This window comes from Parasteatoda tepidariorum, chromosome 11 (assembly GCF_982258835.1).
Source record: "Parasteatoda tepidariorum strain Cologne lab strain chromosome 11, Ptep-v5.0, whole genome shotgun sequence".
NCBI lineage: Eukaryota > Metazoa > Arthropoda > Arachnida > Araneae > Theridiidae > Parasteatoda > Parasteatoda tepidariorum.
In genome coordinates this window covers 99,887,398-99,895,340 of record NC_141765.1, presented here as the reverse complement: position 1 = coordinate 99,895,340, position 7,943 = coordinate 99,887,398, and positions in this window count along the sequence as shown.

Sequence of the window (7,943 nt, the reverse complement as noted above, 5' to 3'; positions counted from 1 at the left end):
AATAGAGAGCACGCGTAAAATGTTTTTAATCGCCTCTTAATCTTGTCATATCTTCAAGGAATCTCCAAAGGGATTTCTCTCGCATGAAGATTTCAAATTACGCACCTCGGAATGCTATGCTATAGCGTTGAGCTTTAGCTCGTTTTCAGGTGATAGTAAAGCATAAGCCGGGAGGGCACCATAAGGATACCGATGCATTGTACAACAGTCCACTAATTAAACATAAGATGAATGCAAAAAAAACAACTTTTTTTTATTATTTATACCTGTTGAAAGAGGCTTAAATGCTTTGATGGTATGAGCGCTTTTAAATTATGTATTAATATATATATATATATATATATATATATATATATATATATATATATATATATATATATATATATATATATATATATATATTGGGTTGGAGGGAAAGTTCTGTCGTCAATCAATAGTGATGTTTTGCAATCCATGTTGGAAAATAATCCACATTTAACAAGTCGACAAATTGCAGAAGAGTTTGTTATTCATCATACAACTGTTGGAGATCACATTAAATCTCTTGGATTTGTGTTAAAGCAAAGTGTTTGGGTTCCACATGAAATAACGGAAAAGAATTTATCTGATCGTGTAAGAATGTGTTCATCACATCTGATTAGAGACAATGTGGAGCCGTGTTTGGACAGGCTGGTTGCTGGAGATGAAAAGTGGAATCTTTACGAGAATATTGACAGAGAAAAATCCTACTGCAAACCAGGAACATCGTCAGCAACAGTTCCAAAACCAAGTATCCATCAGCGAAAAGTACTGCTTTGTTTGTGGTGGGACAGGAAAGGTCCAGTGTACTACGAGTTGCAGAAACGGGGAAAAACCATCAACGCGGTTCTGTACTGCAATCAGCTAGATAAATTAAAAGCAGCTATCAAAGAAAAAAGGCCAACATTAGCGTCCAGAAAAGGAATAGTGTTCCACCACGATAATGCTCGCCCGCATACTGCAATGGTGACACTTCAAAAACTGAATGCGTTTGGATGGGAAATCCTTAGTCACCCACCGTATTCACCTGACATTGCACCATCAGATTGTTATCTGTTCAGATCTCTGCAAAATTATCTAACGAGTAAAAAATTCAAGTCTTTTGTAAGTGTTTCTAAGGCAGTTGCTGACTATTTCAATTCTAAGGACGAGAATTTCTACAAAACAGGAATTCACAGGTTACGTGAAAGATGGCAACAGGTTGTAACAAATAACGAAGCATACAAAATTTATTAATATTAAACGCATATTTTTATAAATGAATTCAAATATTTTCTTTAAAATACGACAGAACTTTCCCTCCAACCCGATATATATATATATATATATATAATATATATATGTTGTTGTGTTGTTGACGCATGCCATGAAGGCAGAGGGGGAGCGATTGTTCTTGTTTTCCAGTTGCGCCATATATGACCAAGAATTCGACTTCCGCCACACCCATACGTCACAACCGTTTATAGGGTGGACCCATTCATACATCCATTCATTCATCCACAGATCTTAATTTTTGACCTGAATCAGAGATAATGCTTGGTGCTCATTTAAAAAAAGAAATATTTTAATGAGTAGTTGGATGTTAATCTTTACATAAACCAATATATTTAATTCCTCGTTTCATTCTCTGTCTTCTACTATCGCACATACCTTTCCTGTATCGCTCTTATAATTTGATATCAAACTCTCATTTTCTCTCCTTTTTTTCGATGTTATTATTTGTTTGCTAAATTAGAGATTCAATTTAAATCTCTGCGCTTCGAATTTGTAAACATGCACGTTACTTAAAATTTAATTTCATTTCAAGTTGAATATGATAATTTAAACTTTTTCATACCAGATATAAAATTAAAGAGTAAATTTATTTGTTAATTCTTTTCAGATTTAAATTCCATGCCTTTTGATTTTAATTTTTTATTCTGGGCTTGCCAAGTTTTTAATTTTAATTTCTTTCACGTTGCTTTTAAAAACTGTTGTTATGGTTGTTTCTAATGCCACTTGAAATATCAGCAACCCAGATTGGTGGACCAAGCGACTCTCCTTGTTTTGTAGTGGAGCCATCCATGCCAAGAATTCAGCCACACACAACACGTTTATAGGACGGAACCATACATACATACATTCATTCACAGATCGTAATTTTGACCTGAACCAGAGAACGATCAATCTCCAATTCAGTACCCCCAGAGGTATTGATTTGTTATGGGAAAATGGAGGACTTTGCGACTCCACAGATTTAACATGCATCAGTCACCATACACGGGGAGTCTTCGGCAGGCAGGTTTCGAACCCACGATCACTTGGACATGGCCCCAGTGCCCTACCAACCAGGCTATCCCGAAATGGTAAAGTATATTAAAGGTATATTTTATGACTATTCTGTATAGTTTAACCATCTCCCCTTTCTTTTTTTAATATAGGGATAGGCTTGTTATTATTTTTTGGTTTCATTCATATTACCAGGCATAAATATAAAGATATCCCCTATATGCGCCCCTGCGACCACGGTAGAAAATTGAACAAGATGAAAGCGTCGCGGCGGGACGGGGGGAAGTGTTAGTATTCTGACTCCACTCCCATGCGTGTGAACGATCTCTGGCCTGGAAGGTGTTGTTCTTGAAGAGGAAAAGATTTTTAAAAGAGAAGGACACTTTTTGGATATGTACTGATACTCATAGACCTAGGCGTACAAACAGTAATACGCCTTGTCTTATATGAAGGGAGAAGGTTGAGAACCGGAGAGATGTGACTCCATGAGTAAAAATGTAAACTTTTCTTTAAAGTAACCGATATTTATTATTTACTTATACATATTTTATAATCGTCGTTGAACAGTCGAACTAAATTGGAGTTTACAACTACCATTGTTCAACTCCGTTGTTTTGTAATTTTGAACACAATCCAGAAGGCAAGGGAACTTCTGGATCAAGTATGCGGAGAAATTTTGCTTTTGTGGAGGACTTATTGATGGAACTAATCCGCATTTGCGTTACATGGAGAGGAAAACCACGAAAATATTCCTCAGCTGGCCTGGCTGCACGTTGATTTTTAACCATGATCAATCCACCACTGAGAATGTTTTACGTCAGCACAGTTGTCGGCTCGAGCCGGGTGTGGAAATCGCTCCGACGGGTCATCGTTAGGATTCGAATTCGGATCCCATCATCGGGAGGTGACCGGCGCACTATCCGTTGAGCCACCACGACTCATATATATATATATAAATGAATAACTTTAATTTCTACTTTTTTTTCAAAATTTTTTGACACCCTATACCCTTTGTCACAAAGTATCCCATTTCACAATTCGGAGAACAGTTCGGAAACAAAATACATGTTATAGATCACATCTAAAATTTTACTCTTTAATTTTAAAGCGTTTTTTTTAATTACATTTGTTATCTGAATATAGATGAGCCTTTATTTTGTTATACGAGATAAAAAAAAAGTATAAATATGCTAAATAATTTCAAATACATTAAATAATTTTAAATATATTAAATAATTTTAAAGCTATTAAATAGTTTTAAATATTTTTATTTTAACCAAAATGTGTGGTGTTTTATTTGATATTACCTCTTCCTTTCTCTCCAAACATGGCTGTTTTAGAGCATTTTTGACCCACTGATTGAAAAGTACTAAAAATTATATTTAATTTCAAATGCAGTGAATGATCTTTTAAGCCTTTTTTTATCCAGACTTTTTTAAAATCTCTCTCTACCAAGAAAGTACTATCTTTCTTCAAAATTAGAATATCTATTCTTTAAGCTTTGAACAGAAGTTATATTGATTTTGTAACACGTTATGGCTAAAAGAAAGAAATAATAAAATTGAAAACGTCTAAAAAAGATTGAATAAAATTTGAGCTTAAATATCAAGTTATTGTTTTCAAATTCATAGTTTAATACTTCTTTGGCTGCATGCCAACTTTTTAAATTTGTGAAAAGGTGAGGGAAGAAAGTTTTTTTCTTATTTATTTTATTTTTCCTTCTCTTGTTTAAAATCAACAGATGGGATTTTTTTCCCTTCAGGTGTCCATATTTATGACAGAATCTTTCTTTTAATTAGTTTGGCGAAACCAACGCTTCGAAGTAATATATTTTTTTCGCTTAAAAGCTTTCAAAATCATTTTTAATGATTCTAATAGTGTTATTGTTTACGGTTCTAAACGTAAAATAAAAATTATATAAAAATAGGATTTAAAAAGGGCAGGAAAGTATGTAAATAGGGTTTCAAAAATGTTAATAATAACAATAATTGTTTTAGGGGAAGGTGTATTTCAGGATAACAAATGTTTTTGTTTTGTTTTATTTTAAAAATGAAAAATAATTATCAATCAATGTTATACTTCAATTTAAAATAATAATTTAATTCAATAATTATTAACAGCTTCTAAATAGAGGGTATTTCGAAATTACCTTTTTAATATACAGGTTGTTTATAAATTCCGGACCCATTTTGATGTTTAATAACTCATAAAATAATGAAGATATAAACAAACTTATGGCATTTGTTGATGGAATAACTCATATATTTTCCTTTTCAGGTTTGAGTATCTTTACTTTTGTAAATATCGTCTGCGCATGTGGTTAATTTTAGATAATTTCATTTTCCAGTCTAAATATCTGTACTTTTCTAAATATCGTCTGCTTAATAATTGCATTTTTCTCTCTTTTGTTTTTGGCAACTATTGCAATGTTATGTTTACTTTTGATGCGTTTGTTCTATGTAGTACTTTTCTTTGTGATGCTTTATTCGAGCGGATATTAAGGAGAATTCATACACCACAAGAGGAAGCACTGATTTAATGGTGGATGCTTGCCGCTACCTGGCTTGTAATTGACTATCGACTTGATATTCTCCATGCCACGAAGGGAGAACACGTGGACGTTCATTGACAAGGGTTATGTTATTAATTTTAATCTATCTTTATTATTTTAAGAGTTATTGAACATCAAAATGGGTCCGGGACTTTATAAATACCCTGTATATTTGAAGAAATTTTTCTAAATAGGAAATAAACAAAAGTAGTTGCCCATAAGGGATTGCAAATTAATATTAAAGAGAGGGAAAAAAATCTGACAAATAGTATAAATATTTCTTTAAAAATTACGGTATAAAATTTTACGGCAAAAATTGATTTTACAGTGGGCATAGTTTTACATATAATGCACCCAAACGTTCAGTACTTTAAATCGTAATTTAATTCCAAATTTTTTACGGTGTTATAATGGTAATTTAGATTATATCTATAATTGGACAAAGTGGCATCTTCTTAATTCGTACTTAACTTTGCAGAATTATGCTTTCTTTCAAGAAATATTTTTCAAACAACATAAAGGCATCAATATATTTACCATATATATTGATGCCAACCCAACATTCCAACCCAATTTTGAGTTTACGACTACTAATGTTCAACTCCGTAGCTTTGTAATTTTGAACATATCCAGAAGACAAGGAAACTCCTGAATCAGTACCCCCAGAGGTATTGATTTGTTATGGGAACATGGAGGACTTTGCGACTCCACAGATTTAACGTGCATCAGTCACCATTTACTACACGGGGAGTCTTCGGCCAGTGGGGATTGATACGAACAGGCATCGATATTATAACAAATGCTCAATATGTGTGTGTTTTTTGTTAAATGTTTAAGTTGTTAAAAATGTGCACCATATTTTCCCTTAAAAGTAGAATATGACTCAACAGCCTGTTCTGAGCTAGAGGAGAGAGTCCATATTGATTAATGATCCTCAATTTCGTGTCCAACAACATGATTGTAGCGATGAAGTCATCAAACTAACTTTACTTTTAAGACTATAGTATTTTTTGCTTGTTTTTATATATATTTTCACATTCAATCAGAATAAGCTGTCCCTTAGTTTAGTTATCTCAGTTGTAACTCATGATAAATGTGTAATTAAATTGGTCACTAAGAAGGCAACTGTTTGAATAAAATATGAATAAATAATTAGTATTACTCCCTTTTTTTTACATTACTGTGAAATCTGGTAAATTTTCAGAATAAAATCTCAACTTGTTTGCATCTAAACTAGCTTAAGGGAACAAATATTTTCATACGTCTTAATTACTTCTACCTTCTATAAGTAAGTTTATTTTAATACATTTGTTTAGATTTCATAATTAATCAGTCTTCGAAAGGTTTATTTAAACAAAACAAAAAAACTCTTTTATTACGCTTAAATAGTTTTTGGTTAAATACTATTTTTTAAAAAAAAGATTTTAGCAATTTTGTCCCTGTCACTACTACTCTTAAAAATATGTTTTCGTTTCCTTAATTAATGTTGTTCTTGTTGTCGTTCCAGTGGCGCGATCTATGGCTAAGAATTCGACTTCTGCCACACCCATACGTCGCACCCGTTTATTTGGCAGACCCATTAATTCGTCAAAATGTAATAATTTTGACTTAAGACAGAGAACGATCCATCTCCAATTCAGTACACCCAGAGGCACCGGTTTGTTATGGGAACATGGAGGACTTTGTGACCCTACATATTTAGTGTGCACCAGTCACCATTTACTACACGGGGAGTCTCCGGCCGGCTGTTTCCTTAATTAATACAAAACTTACATGCTTCTTCAAAAAATTTTAATGCAGTTTAACAGAGTATGTTTCATTAGGGTGTCAATAGAGTGTGAACTAGATTTCCTATTACTATCATTATCGAAAAAAGTACTTCATTAATCATGTTTACTACTTATGAATTATCACACTTTCTCAAGATTCAGAATTGTATATTCTTAGATCTTATTAAAAAAACGATAAACGTTAACAGATTCGAATTAACAAAATAACATTTCAGTGAATAAAGGGAAATCAAACACACTATCGATCACGATCGTGTAGGTGGGTTTGAATAAATCAAAACTTGTTTCAATTACCGGAAGAAAAAAAAAACTTTTTTTTTTCTTTTCCAATGCCCAGCTGTGTTAACATCCGTCAATTCAAGCATATACAGGGCGATTTTGTTGGTCTCTCTTTCAGGGGCATCATATTAGGTGGGCCAACGTCGCTCCCTCAGTGAGAACAGATAGTTCAGAGAGAAGGAAAGAACATCTATGCCTTGCTCGGGATTCGAACCCAGAACCTTTCTGATGCAAGGACAGTTCCCTGCCCTCTACACAGGCCGGTCGGCCCGAAAAAAACAAGAGGAGAAAAAAAAATTTGATCAAATTAAGTAATGTTATGCAAATTAAGTTTAGTAATGACATTTCTAGTAAGGGAAAAACTTTATTCTGGTAATAAAAACCAAAATATTAGGCATTTAAACCTTTCAGTTGGTGGTAATTTTTCCGTTCATATGGTAATGATTTACCGGAAATTCTGGTTTTTAAAATTAAAGATTTTGCTACTACACATTTAGAAAAGTAAATTAACCGAATAAACGGTTTTTATGCCATATTCTAAGTATCGTGATAAAATGATCTACCTTTACCACATTTATCTTATTTTAGCATACATTGTAAAACCATATTTTATTGTAAATTGTCAAAATCATTCTTAGCTTCTGTAAAAATTATTGAGCTTTTGTTGTTAACATAGAGCCAGGAACATGGTAAATTTTACCATATTCTGAAAGTTTTGACCATACTTTTTTCTCATTGTCGAGTGTAGTTTAAAGGTAATTATTTAAAACACCCGCTAACTTCAAGGAACAATCAAACAGGTTTTTATGTTTCTTCCTCAGTGGAGATTCGTTTTTAAAATATACCGGCACCCTTGCTTTTTACCTTGGTTTGATCCGAGAATTTTTACAGTGAAGGCTTAGACAGGGATAACAGTCCCAAGGTCCGGAACTGCTGAGAGCTATTTGCAACTTCCTTGCAAAAATATAGTGTTTTGTGTTTTAAAATAATTTTTATGACAAAAAAATTGAGGAAAATTCATTTATAAGCTGGATGAA